The sequence below is a fragment of the Ornithorhynchus anatinus genome, chromosome X1, assembly GCF_004115215.2.
Source record: "Ornithorhynchus anatinus isolate Pmale09 chromosome X1, mOrnAna1.pri.v4, whole genome shotgun sequence".
NCBI lineage: Eukaryota > Metazoa > Chordata > Mammalia > Monotremata > Ornithorhynchidae > Ornithorhynchus > Ornithorhynchus anatinus.
Genome location: NC_041749.1, coordinates 112,968,933 through 112,982,078, shown reverse-complemented (window position 1 = coordinate 112,982,078; position 13,146 = coordinate 112,968,933). Strand labels below are relative to the sequence as shown.

Sequence of the window (13,146 nt, the reverse complement as noted above, 5' to 3'; positions counted from 1 at the left end):
AATATCAAGTGCTTAAGAGGTCCAGACCCAAGGGCAGAGGCAACTTAGAAGGGAGGGTGAATGGAAAGATTCAGGACCTATTTAGGAGGGTTTTGCGGGAGGGTTAAAAGGTCTAGCCTGGGAGCTCATTCTAGGACTCAGATGAAGTTTTTCTTTATCTAGGTGTTACAAAAGTCATCCTAAAATACCAGTTCACCACACCATCATTTCCCTTCCTCTCTGATGGCTTTTCTGCCTCTCCTCCATTGTTCTTTTTATTGCTCCTGACCCATCTTCCGATCTCCCCCTCCCAAAAACCTCTGGATTGCTTTTTTTCCCCTAAAAGGTGGAGCCAGTAGCTATTTTCCTCTGCAGTTCTGGTTTCCAAACATCATTCAGCCTTTCTCTCTGGGGTAACCACCCCAGCGTCTTTCTTCCAACTTTTTCGCTCACATTATCTAATTTTATCATATCTATCCCAGCACTCTGCACAGTGCTTGGAAAAGAATCAGGGCTTTACAGATACCACAATGAATGAATGATCCAATAAGTCTTGGGCAGATTTTTCTACTCTGCCTCTGACTTTCCTATTTTCTCTTCCCTTCATTTCTCCATGTATTCCAAGAGTAATCCATATAGCATCTTTTTGTCTCCCCACCCCCACCCCCAATCAGTTCATCCTCTTTAAATTAACAAAAGTTTCTTTGATTTCCCTACATCCTTCCTATCGGGGTCAATGTGGCTGCTTCTTTCACATTTCTTTATTATAAAGTCTCTTTTCTTTGAGTATACAGTCAGACCTCATTATTGGCCAGTGCATTATTCTCTTGGCGGTTTCTCAGCCACAGCTACCTGTTCCTGTTTCCTGTTCCCCTTCTCCTTTTCAACAGTGAAAAGTCTTCCCACCACTTTTCCAACTGTGGGAGGCGTGTCTCCCCCTGGCTGCTTCCATTGCACCTTGCTAGAAGTGAAAATGCATATAAATGAAACCATAAAACCATAAAACCCTTCCAGATTCATCATTCCCAACCCCTTCTTTTTCTCATCCAGGTCATTATTTGTCTTTTCACCATATCAATCCCCTGTTCCTACAGGACATTAAAAAAGGCCTTAGCCAGCCACTGTCAGATTCTCAGGCACTATCCAAACAAAACGTACATGTGAAAACATGGGGATTAAAAATGGCTCAACTGCTCTCACACTGTGTTCTGGTGTTAAGAGCCACAGTTCCCAAGGTTTTATTCTTTTTACATACCTCCTCCTGTTTTCTACCCCAGTTCTCTTTCACATCATTTCATCATACCTTAGACTGTGAACCCAATGTTCACAGGAGAAGCAGCGTGGCTCAGTGGAAAGAGCCTGGGCTTGGGAGTCAGAGGTCATGGTTTCGAATCCTAGCTCTGCCACTTGTCAGCTGTGTGACTGTGGGCAAGTCACTTCACTTCTCTGTGCCTCAGTTACCTCATCTGTAAAATGGGGATTAAGACTGTGAGCCTCACGTGGGACAAACTGATTACCCTGTACCTACCCCAGCGCTTAGAACTGTGCTCTGCACATAGTAAGTGCTTAACAAATACCAACATTATTATTATTATTTTCATTATTATGTGGGACAGGAACTGTGTGTGTGACCTGATCATTCATTCATTCAATCAATTGTATTTTTTGAGCACTTACTGTGTGCAGAGCACTGAACTAAGCGCTTGGAAAGTACAATTCGGCAGCAAATAGAGACAATCCCTACCCAACAACGGGCTCACAGTCCTTGTATCTATCCCAGTGTTCAGCATGGTGTTTGGCACATAGAAAGTACTCAACTATTATAATCATCATTATTGATAATAATATCAATATTATGACGATGATAATAATAATAATAATAATAATGGTATTTGTTAAGCGCTTACTATATGCCAAGCACTGTTCTAAGCACTGGTGTAGATACAAAGTAATCAGGTTGTCCCATGTGAGGCTCACAGTCTTAATCCCCATTTTATAGATAAGGTAACTGAGGTACAAAGAAGTTTAATGGCTTGCCCAAGGTCACACAGCAGACAAGTGGCGGAGACGGGAGTAGAACCCACGTCCTCTGATTCTCAAGCCCATGCTCTTTCCATTAAGCCACACTGCTTCTCCCTTGCCAAGTGAACCTCCTTCTGTTTTTAGCCTATTCATTCATCCAATCATATTTATCAAGCATTTACTGTGTGCAGTGCACTGTACTAAGCACTTGGAAGAGTACAATACATCAATAAACTGTCTACTGATGGCTTTGGATTGCTGTCCCTCCCAGCTTGTTACTGGTGATCCTTTGCCATCAACAGTATAGCCTAGTGAATACAGCACGGGCCTGGGAGTCAGAAGGACCTGAGTTCTAATTGCTGACTCCGCCACTTGTCTGCTGTGTGACCTTGCGCAAGTCATTTCATTTATCTGTGCCTTATCTGTAAAATGGGGATTAAGACTGTGAGCCCTATGTGGGACAAGGGCTGTGTCCAACCCGATTATCTTGTACTTACCCTAGCGTTTAGTACAGAGCCTGGCACATAGTAATTGCTTAACAAATACAAGAATTATTATTAACCAGAAGAAGCACCCAGTTTCTTGCACCTCTACTATTATTATAAACAGACGGTTCCTGGCTCCACCTGGCATCTTCTCCTACCATCCTCTAGACCGTGAGCCCATTGTTGGGTAGGGGTTGTCTCTATTTGCTGCTGAACTGTACTTTCCAAGCCCTTAGTACAGTGCTCTGCACACAGTAAGCGCTCAATAAATATGTGTGAATGAATCCTCCTCTTCGCCCGTGACAAGACTTACGGCGAGACTCCACATTTCTTGGGTCAAGGGTAAAGGAGTAGGCTGAACGGACCCCCCCGCACCCCCTTTCAATCCTCCTTCTTCCCTCTCCCAACCTCAACCTCCACTCCAATCTACTATTCTCCTTGGGGTCTCTCGTTCAATCAACCAGTGATATTTACTGAGTTCTGATGGTGTGCAGAGCACTGTATTGAGCACTTGGGAGAGGACAATACAGCAAAGTTGGCCATAATGTATCACTTTTATGGCTCTTCCGCTCCACTGAGGGACACCATAGGCCTCCAGAACTTTCAGTAGAAATCCTTGGTTCACTGTTGAAAACTTTCTCCCGGGCCAAGTTTAGGAGATATCCATTCCAGCTAATTTCTTCCTCTAGATTTCCCTCACAAGCACTAGGGAATCCATAATCTTTCTTCCTCTTAAACATTTCTCTACCTTCTATGCATCATCTCATCTGCCACAGTCTCCAACCTCCTTCACGGCACAATCCCATAGATCTTGAAGCAGCGTGGTCTAGTGGAAAGAGGAGCATGGACCTGGGAGACAGAGGACCTGGGCTCTGATCCCGGCTCTGCCATTTCCCTGCTGTGTGACCTTGGGCAAGTCACTTCATTTGTCTGTGCCTCAGTTCCCTCATCTGGGGATTCAATCCCTGTTCTCCCTCCTACTTAGACTGTGAGCCCTCTGAGCGCCTCAGTTCCCTCATCTGGGGATTCAATCCCTGTTCTCCCTCCTACTTAGACTGTGAGCCTTCTGAGGGACCGGATTATCTCGTGTCGACCCTAGCACTTAGTACAGTCCTTGGCACATAGTAAACGCTTAACAAATACAATTACCATCATCATCTTGGAACTGGAATTTAACCATGAGGGCTCATTAAGCCTCCAATTCTTAATATCCTCTTTTTTCCCTTCTCTTATTCAGCAGAGTGAGGTTCCTTTTGGCTCATTGTTTTGACCATCTTGCTCTCCCTTGAAAGGTCTATATCAATCAATCAATCGTATTTATTGAGTGCTTACTGTGTGCAGAGCACTTGGGAGAGAACATATACTAAGCACTTAACAAATACCACAGTGATTATTATTACACGATGACTTGAGAAAATCAGATGGGGTCAAAAGATGGGCGTTCTCTGCAGGGGAAAAGGGACAGATTTGCGGGGAGGGTGTGTGTGGGAGGGAAGGTAGGTGAGGAGGTTGTGGTCGGATGGAGGGATTTCAGAACTGGTGAGGTTAGAGATTGTACAGTGACTAGAGATGACGAGATCAAGTATGTGTCCGGTTTGGTGAGTGAGTCACGTAGGGTGGAGCAGGAGGTCAGTGGAGTTGAGGAGTAATAGAAAGTGGGCAGCGGAAGGGTGGTCAGGAACATCCACATGGCTATTGAAGTCCCTAGAGATCAATGTAGGGCTGGAGAAAGGGAGAAGAAATGAGAGAAAGGGATCAAAATGGTTCGAAAAGCTGGAGGAGGGGCCTAGGGGGTGAGGTAGGAGGTAGATGACTGTGACTAGTATCCGGAGTGGGCGGCAGAGGTGGATGATAAGGGCTTCAAAGGAAGGGAAAGAGAGCCTGCACACTCTGCTACCCTGCCGCCAGCTTACTCACAGTTCCCCCATCTCATCTATCTCGCTGCCGACCTCTTGCCCGCCCCCCCCCCCCCCACCTGGAACTCCCTCCCCCTCCATATATACCAGACCATCTCCACCTTCAAAGCATTATTAAGGTCACATCTCCTCCAAGAGGCCTTCCCCGATTAGCCTTGATTTCCCCCCCGGCCCGCTCTCCCTTCTGCGTCATCCGAGCACTTGGATCCGTGACCTTTGGACATTTGATATTCACCCAACCCCCAACCCCACAGCACTTATGTACATACTATAAATTACTTATGGGAAGCAGTATGGTATGATAGAGTATGGGTCTGGGAGTCAGAAGATCATGGGTTCTATTCCCGGCTCTGCCACTTGTCTGCTGTGTGACCTTGGACAAGTCACTTAACTTCTCTGGGCCTCAGTTCCTTCATCTGTAAAATGGAGATTAAGACTGTGAGCCCCATGTGGGACCTAATTACCTCACATCTACCCCAGGGCTTAGTACAGTACTTGGCACATAGTAAGCACTTAACAAATACCACTATTATTATTATTGAGCACCTACTGTGTGCAGAGCATTGGATGGCATAGTGGCTAGAACGCCGGCCTGGAAGTCAAAAGGTCATGGGTTCTAATCTAAACTCTGCCACTTGTCTACTGTGTGGCCTTGGCCAAGTCACTTTGTTTCTCTGTGCCTCAGTTCCCTCATCTGTAAAATGGGATTAAGACTGTGAGCCCTAAGCAGGACAGGGACTGTATCCAACCTGATTTCCTTGTATCCACCCCACTGCTTAGTACAGTATCTGGCACATAGTAAGTGCTTAACAAATATCACAGTTATTATTTTACTGAGTGCTTGGGAGGGTACAATGGAATTAGCAGTCACAAACCCTGTCCACAAAGAGCTTACAGTCTCTTCTTTTTTAAAAAAAAAAAACACACGTATTTGTTAAGCACTTATTATGTGTCAAACACTGTTATAAGCACCGGGGTCTTGTCCTTTGCCATAGAGTCATCTTCGACCCCTAGCGATACCATGGACACATCTCTCCCAAAATGCCCCACCTCCACCTGCAATCGTTCTGGTAGTGTATCCACAAGGTTTTCTTGGTAAAAATACAGAAGTGGTTTACCATTGCCTCCTTCTGCACAGTAAACTTGAGTCTTCACCCTTGATTCTCTCCCATACCGCTGCTGCCCAGCACAGGTGAGTTTTGGCTTGTAGCAGATTGCCTTCCACTCACTAGCCATTGCCCAAGCTAGGAATGGAATGGGTAGGCCTCTGCCTGACTCTCCATCCTGTAGTCGAGACTGGTAGAGTACTGGAAACTCTCCAGATGTGACCCTGAGAGGGGAAACACCAGGATAGATACAATTGAATTAGGTTGGACACAGCCCCTGTCCCACATGGGACTCACAGTCTTAGTAGGAGGGAGAAAAGGAGAACTGAGGCACAGAGAAATTAAAATTAAGTGACTTGCCCAAGATCCCGTAGCAAGCATTTGGCAGAGCCAGGATTAGACCCAGGTCCTCTGACTCCTAGGCCCATGCTCTTTCCACTAGGCCATGCTTCTTCTCTTCAATGAAAACCCCACATGGCCATCAGAAATCACTCCATAGCTTGCAAATGTCCTGAGTTTCCCCACTCCTCAGGATACTCCAGTGGTTGCCCATCCACCTCCCCATCAAACAGAAACTCCTCACCACTGGCTTCAAAGCACTCAATCACCTTGCCCCCTCCTACCTCCTACCTGCTACTACAACCCAGCCCCCACAGTTTGCTCTTCTAATGCTAACCTTCTCACTGTACCTCCACCTCTTCTATCTCACCGTCACCTCCTCATCCATGTCCTGCCTCTGACCTGGAACACCCTCCTTCCTCAAATCTGAGAGACAATTACTCTCCCCACCTTCAAAGTCTTATGGAAGGCACATCACCTCCAAGAGGCCCTCCTTTCCTCTTCTCCCACTCCCTTCTGCATAGCCCTGACTTGCTCCCTTTATTCATCCCTCCTCCTAGCCCCACAGCACTTATGTACATGTGTGTAATTTATTTATTTATATTACTGTCTTCCCCTCGAGACTATGAGCTTGTTGTGGGCAAGGGAATGTGTCTTTATTGTTCTATCGTACTCTCCCAAGCGCTTAATACAGTTCTCTGTGCACAATAAGTGCTTAATAAATTTGATTGAATGATTGAATAAATGAATGAATGAAAGGTGGAGTTCCTGGTTTAGAACCAATAGACAACTTTTCCCTGCTTCAATTCCCTTTGAATATTTAGTGAGTACTGACTTTGTTAGGGACTTCAGGAGGATAATGTGGTGATCAGAGAATTTGTCAGCTTGTTTTTAGAGAAGCAGCATGGCCTAGTGGAAAGAGGTTGGGCCTGGGAGTCCTCTCACTTTCTAGGACCTGGGTTCTAATACTGACTCTGCCACTTGTCTGCTCTATGACATTGGGCAAATCACTTAACTTCTCTTTTTTTATGGTATTTGTTAAGTGTTTACTATGTGCCAAACACTTGTACTAAGTGCTGGGATAAATACAAGCTAATCAGGTTGGACACAGTCCCTGTCCCACATGGGGCTCACAGTAGCAATCCCCATTTTACAGATGAGGTAACAGAGGCAGAGAGAAAGAAGTGAAGTGACTTGCCCGAGATCACACAGCTGACAAGTGGCAGAGCCAGGATTAGAACTCAGGACCTTCTGACACCCGGGCTGGTACTCTACACACTAGGTCACTCTGCAGTTTCCTTTTCTGTAAAATGGGGATTAAATCATACTCCTTCCTACCTAAATTGTGAGGCCCATGTGGGACAGGTACTGTGTCCAACCTGATTAACTTGTATCTACCCCTGATCTTAGAACAGTGCTTGTCCCATAGTAAGTACTTGACAAATACCTTAAAAAAAAACAAACAAACCCTACATCTTCAATGGGTTGCTGTGAGGATTCCAAGCGCTTAGTACAGTGCTCTGCACATAGTAAGGGCTCAATAAATACTAATGAATGAATGAATAATGAAACAAGCTCCAAGTACATTGAGATCCTCATGTGGAAGGTGGTATTAGAGAACAAAGTTCAGCTTTTATTATGAAATAGAACATATTAGAAAGCTTCACCCATTAAGACCTTAAGTAAATATTGTCACCAGCTAGATACCAACAAATCTGCAATTTAAGCTCATTTCATCATAAAACTAATGAGGACATGAGAAGTTTGTATAGTAAATACAGAGAGTGCTTAGACTGAGTCGGGGATGGCTGGATTTTAAACCTTGTGAAGAGATAATTCTCCCGACAGAGGGATCTTATCTAACATTGTCCAGGCAATGGCATGATTTGTTGAACCACTTTTCCCTCTCTGTGTGGTGTGCTTTTCAGAAAAAAAAGTGAGTAATTGTTTTGAAAAATGTGCAGAATACATGCAGTGCTTGAACTGTACCCTCCATGCCGTCTGGAAAAAGCACAGCCAGTATCCCAGCCTTGACAGTGACCCCATTAAGATAATTGTCCAATCTCTGTCTGTGGACAACCAGCCCGAGGAAATGTAATACCCAGTTGTACCTTTCCCTCCCTGGGCCTCAGCTTGTTCCAAGTCTGGCAAGTTGTTAATTAGGGTCAGAGTGATTTGTTCCCTTTCAAAAGCATATAAATAATAAAATGAAGATTCCATAGGCTCCTTCTCGCCAAAGACAGCCAGTAGTTCTACTGGAAGCGAGCTAAACACATTTTTAAAGCTTGATCCCTTTCTTCTTGGCCCTTTCGCATTCAGCTTGGGAAATGTAGGGCCAGGACCCTGGGGAGAGAAGTCTGATTTATGGAAAAGAGCCTTAAGCAGCATGACCTGGTGGGAAGAGCACTGGTCTGGGAGTCAGAGGACCTGGGTTCTAACCCCAGCTCTGCCACTGACCTGCTGCGTGACGTTGGGCAAGAGTCTTCTCTTCTCTGGGACTCAGTTTCCTCATCTGTAAAATGGGGCTTAAATCCTCCTCCCTCTGATTTAGATGGTGAGCCCCATGTGGGGCAGGGAATTGTGTCCAACCTGATGATTTGGAATCTACCCCAGTGCTCAGAACAGTGCTAGAAATATAGTAAGCTCTTAACAAGCACCAGGATTGTTAAATTATTATTAATCGTTATTAGATGTGCTCTGCTTACTGGGATTTAGCACCAGCAGGCCTGAGACATCTGCTCAACTGATAAAGTGACTGAGGGGCAAGGGAGTGCTATAATAATAATAATTGTGGCACTTAAGCACTTACTATGTGCCAAGCACTATTCTAAGCACTGGGGTAGATGCAAGTAATCAGGTTGGACTCCGTTCTTGTCCTTCATGAGGCTCACAATCTTGATCCCCATTTTGCAGATGAAGTAACTGAGGTATAGAGAAGTTAAATGGCTTGCCCAAGGTCGCACAGCAGACATGTGGCTGAGCCGGGATTAGAACCCATGACCTCTGGACTCAGGCCCTTGCTCTTTCCACTAGGCCACGCTGCTGTGCTTCCTACCCTTGGGAGACGTTTCCCCCTTCCAAACCTCGCCTAATATAAGACCCTGAGAGCTGGGCTCACAGAAGTCTGTCTTTCAAAAACCAGTTCTTCGAAATGCCTAAGAAATGATTCATTCATGAGCAGAGAAAACACCACCCAGTGCTTTGGGTTCTTTGATGTTATCATTTCCCAAGCCTGCCTAATGCCAATGACCTGTATCATTGCCTTTTTATATAGCAACAGGCTCCTCCCAGCTCAGGTCTTGACAGTTTCCTTACTCTGGTACCTGGACTGCTTCCAGGTCAATGCAGGATGGCTGTTGATAAGGGACTGATGCATTCAGTTTCTCTAACCATAAAAATGGGTATCGATATCCCAGAATGTCCTACCGCTCAACCCTGGCCCATTACGTCCAGTCTGCCCTCACTGCTAGGTAGGAGTGATAGTATTTCTTAAGTGCTCATTATGTGCAAAGCACTGAACTAAGCAGTGGGAAAGAAATACACGGAAGAAGTAGAGACATGACCTCTGGCCCCCAAGGGGCACCCAGTCTAAGAATGAGCAGGGAGAGAGAGGGAGTTGGTGACAGACACATAAGGAAAGACAAACAAGAAGAAGCAACGTGGATAGAGCACAGGCCTGGGAGTCTGAAGAACCTGGGTTCTAAACCCAGCTCCACCATTCATTCATCCAATTGTATTTATTGAGTGCTTATTGTGTGCACTGGGCTAAGCATTTGGGAGAGTACAATATAACAATAAACTGACATTCTCAGCCCACAGTGAGCTTATAGTCCAGAAAGGGAGACAGACATTAACAGAAATAAATATATGTAAATAAGTGCTGTGGGGCCGAGAATGGGGATGAATAAAGGGACCAAGTCTGGCTGATGCAGAAGGGAGTGAGAAAAGTGGAAAGGGGGGTTTAGGGAAGGCCTCTTGATGGAGATGTGGTTTGAAGGGTGGGGAGAGTAATTTTCTGTCAGTTTTGAGGAGGAGGGGGCATTCCAGGCCAGAGGCAGGACGTGGGTGAGGGATCGGCAACAAGACAGAAGAGAGATACAGTTAGCTACAGTTAGCGAGGTTAGCTTTAGAGGGGTTTAGTGTGCAGGCTGGGTTGTAGTAAGAGAGTAGTGAAGTTGGCAGCGAGATAGAAGAGAGCGAGGTACAGTGAGGTTAGCTTTAGAGGGTTCTAGTGTGCGGGCTGGGTTGTAGTAGGAGAGTGGTGAAGTGAAGTAGGAGGGGGCAAGGTGATTGAGTGCTTCAAAGCTAATGGTGAGGAGTTTTTGTTGGATGCGGTGGTGGATGGGCAACCACTGGAATCTCTTGAGAAGTGAGAAACATGTCCTGAAATGTTTTTTGTAGAAAAATGATCCGGGCAGCAGAATGAGGTATGGACTGGAGGAGGCAGGGAGGTCAGCAAGGAGGCTGATAGAGTAATCATTCATTCAATAGTATTTATTGAGCGCTTACTATGTGCAGAGCACTGTACTAAGCGCTTGGGATGAACAAGTCGGCAACAGATAGAGACAGTCCCTGCCGTTTGACGGGCTTACAGTCTAATCGGGGGAGACGGACAGACAAGAACGATGGCACTAAACAGCGTCAAGGGGAAGAACATCTCGTAAAAACAATGGCAACTAAATAGAATCAAGGCGATGTACAATTCATTAACAAAATAAATAGGGTAACGAAAATATATACAGTTGAGCGGACGAGTACAGTGCTGTGGGGATGGGAAGGGAGAGGTGGAGGAGCAGAGGGAAAAGGGGAAAATGAGGCTTTAGCTGCGGAGAGGTAAAGGGGGGATGGCAGAGGGAGTAGAGGGGGAAGAGGAGCTCAGTCTGGGAACGCCTCTTGGAGGAGGTGACTTTTAAGTAAGGTTTTGAAGAGGGAAAGAGAATCAGTTTGGCGGAGGTGAGGAGGGAGGGCGTTCCGGGACCGCGGGAGGACGTGACCCAGGGGTCGACGGCGGGATAGGCGAGACCGAGGGACGGCGAGGAGGTGGGCGGCGGAGGAGCGGAGCGTGCGGGGTGGGCGGTAGAAAGAGAGAAGGGAGGAGAGGTAGGAAGGGGCAAGGTGATGGAGAGCCTTGAAGCCTAGAGTGAGGAGTTTTTGTTTGGAGCGGAGGTCGATAGGCAACCACTGGAGTTGTTTAAGAAGGGGAGTGACATGCCCAGATCGTTTCTGCAGGAATCAAGGTGGGATAGGATAAGTGACTGGATTAATGTGGTAGCAGGTTGGATGGACAGGAAAGGGCGGATTTTAGTGATGTCGTGAAAGTGGAACAGACAGGATTTAATGATGGATTGAATATGTGGGTTGAATGAGAGGAGGCGAGGATAACTCCAAGGTTACGGGCTTGAGATTCAGGAATGGTGTTGCTGCCTACAGCGATGGGAAAGTCATGGGGAGGACAGGATTTGGGAGGGAAGATAGGGAGCTCTGTTTTAGACCTGTTAATTTGAAGTGATGGGAGGACATCTGAGTGGAGATGTCTTGAAGGCAGTAGGAAATGTGACACTGCAGAGAGGGAGAGATCTCAGGGCTGGAAATATAGATTTGGGTGTCATCTGCATAGAGGTGGCAGTTGAAGCCCTGGAAGCGAATGAGTTCACCACTTATCTGCTGTGTGACCTTGGGCAAGTAACTTCATTTCAATTCAATCGTATCTATTGAGCGCTTACAGTGTGCAAAGCACTGTACTAAGCACTTGGGGGAGTACAATATAACAACGAACATCAAATATAACATTGTTAAAATCCAGACTTTCCTCTCCATCCAAACTGTACAATCACTCATCCTATCCTACCTAGATTACTGCTGACCTCCTTGCTGACCTCCCAAACTCCTGTCTTTCCCCACTCCAGTCCACCCTTCACTCCCCTGCCTGGATCAGTACGTGTCACCCCCTCACACTCTCCTGGAAAATCTCCAGTGGTTGCCTATCCACCTCTGTATCAAACAAAAACTCTTCACCATTGGCTTTAAAGCAGTCCATCACCTTGCCCCCTCCTACTTCACTTCACCTTCTCGCTGTGCCTTGATCTTGGCTGTCTCCCTGTCGACCCCTCACCCATTTCCTGCCTCTGGCCTGGAACACCTTCCCTCCTTAAATTTGCCAGACAGTGACTACCCCGGGCCCCCTGCCCCTCTGCCCCCAAGCCTTATTGAAGGCCCATCTCCTCCAAGAGGACTTCCCAGATTAAACCCCACTTTTCGTCATCTCCCACCCCCTTCTGCTTCTCCCTGACTTGCTCCCTTTGCTCTCCCCCCATACTCCCAGCCCCATAGCACATTATCTATCTATCTATATCTATCTATCTATCTATCTATCTATCTATCTATCTATCTATCTATCCATCTATAGATATATAGATATATCTGTAATTTTATTTATTTGTATTGATGTTCTCCTCCCCCACCCTCCAGACTGTGAGCTCGTTGTGGGCAGGGATTGTCACGGTTTATTGTTGTATTGTACTTTCCCAAGTGCTCAGTACAGTGCCCTGCACACAGTAAGTGCTTAATAAGTACCACTGAATGAATGAACGGACACATTCCCCCCCACTTCTCCGGCCCTCAGTTTCCTCATCTGTAAAAGGGGGATTCTTCAGGCTGTGAGCCTCACCAGGGACAGGGACTGTGTCCAACCTGAGTAGCTTGGATCTACTCCAGTGCTTAGTAGAGTGCTTGGCATGGAGTAAGTGCTTAACAAGTACTCTTAAAACAACCCAAAACACTCCACTTTGCAGTGGAGCGGGGGGAGAATTCCCTTCTTTCTGCCTAGTAGGGGTTTAGAGCGAACAGATGGCGTAGTGGATAGAGCACGGGCCCGGGAGTCAGAAGATCATGGGTTCTAGTCCCGGCTCCACCACCTGTCTACTGTGTGCTTGGATGAGTCATTTCATTTCCTCTGTGCCTCAGTCACCTCATCTGTGAGAGGGGGGTTGAGACGGCGAGCCCCAGGTGGGGCAGGGACTGCGTCCAACCCACTTTGCTTGTACCCACCCTAGGATTTAGAACAGTGGCTGGCACGGAGTGAGAGTTTAACGGGTAGTCTGATTATTACTACTCTTCTCATTACAGGCTCCGGCCCAGGTTAAGGGGGGGAAGGGCGAGCCGGAGGCCCGGCCCCGCCCCTCCATCCCCATGAGGGAAATCAACTGGAACTGGCCCAGGGGCTTTCCGCCGACCCCTTCAAACCTGCGGGGCGGGGCGGCGCCTTGCTCGGTCAGGCAGCGGAAGGGGCGGGTCCGGGGA

At 46.8% G+C, this 13,146-nt stretch overlaps 1 non-coding gene across 1 annotated transcript; it reads right to left on the bottom strand.

The window, feature by feature from the left end:
- Positions 1–5,604: 5,604 nt before the first annotated feature.
- Positions 5,605–5,742, bottom strand: LOC114806786. The gene has a single exon (XR_003754848.1). It is a non-coding gene; the product is annotated as a small nucleolar RNA SNORA7 (small nucleolar RNA).
- Positions 5,743–13,146: the final 7,404 nt, after the last annotated feature.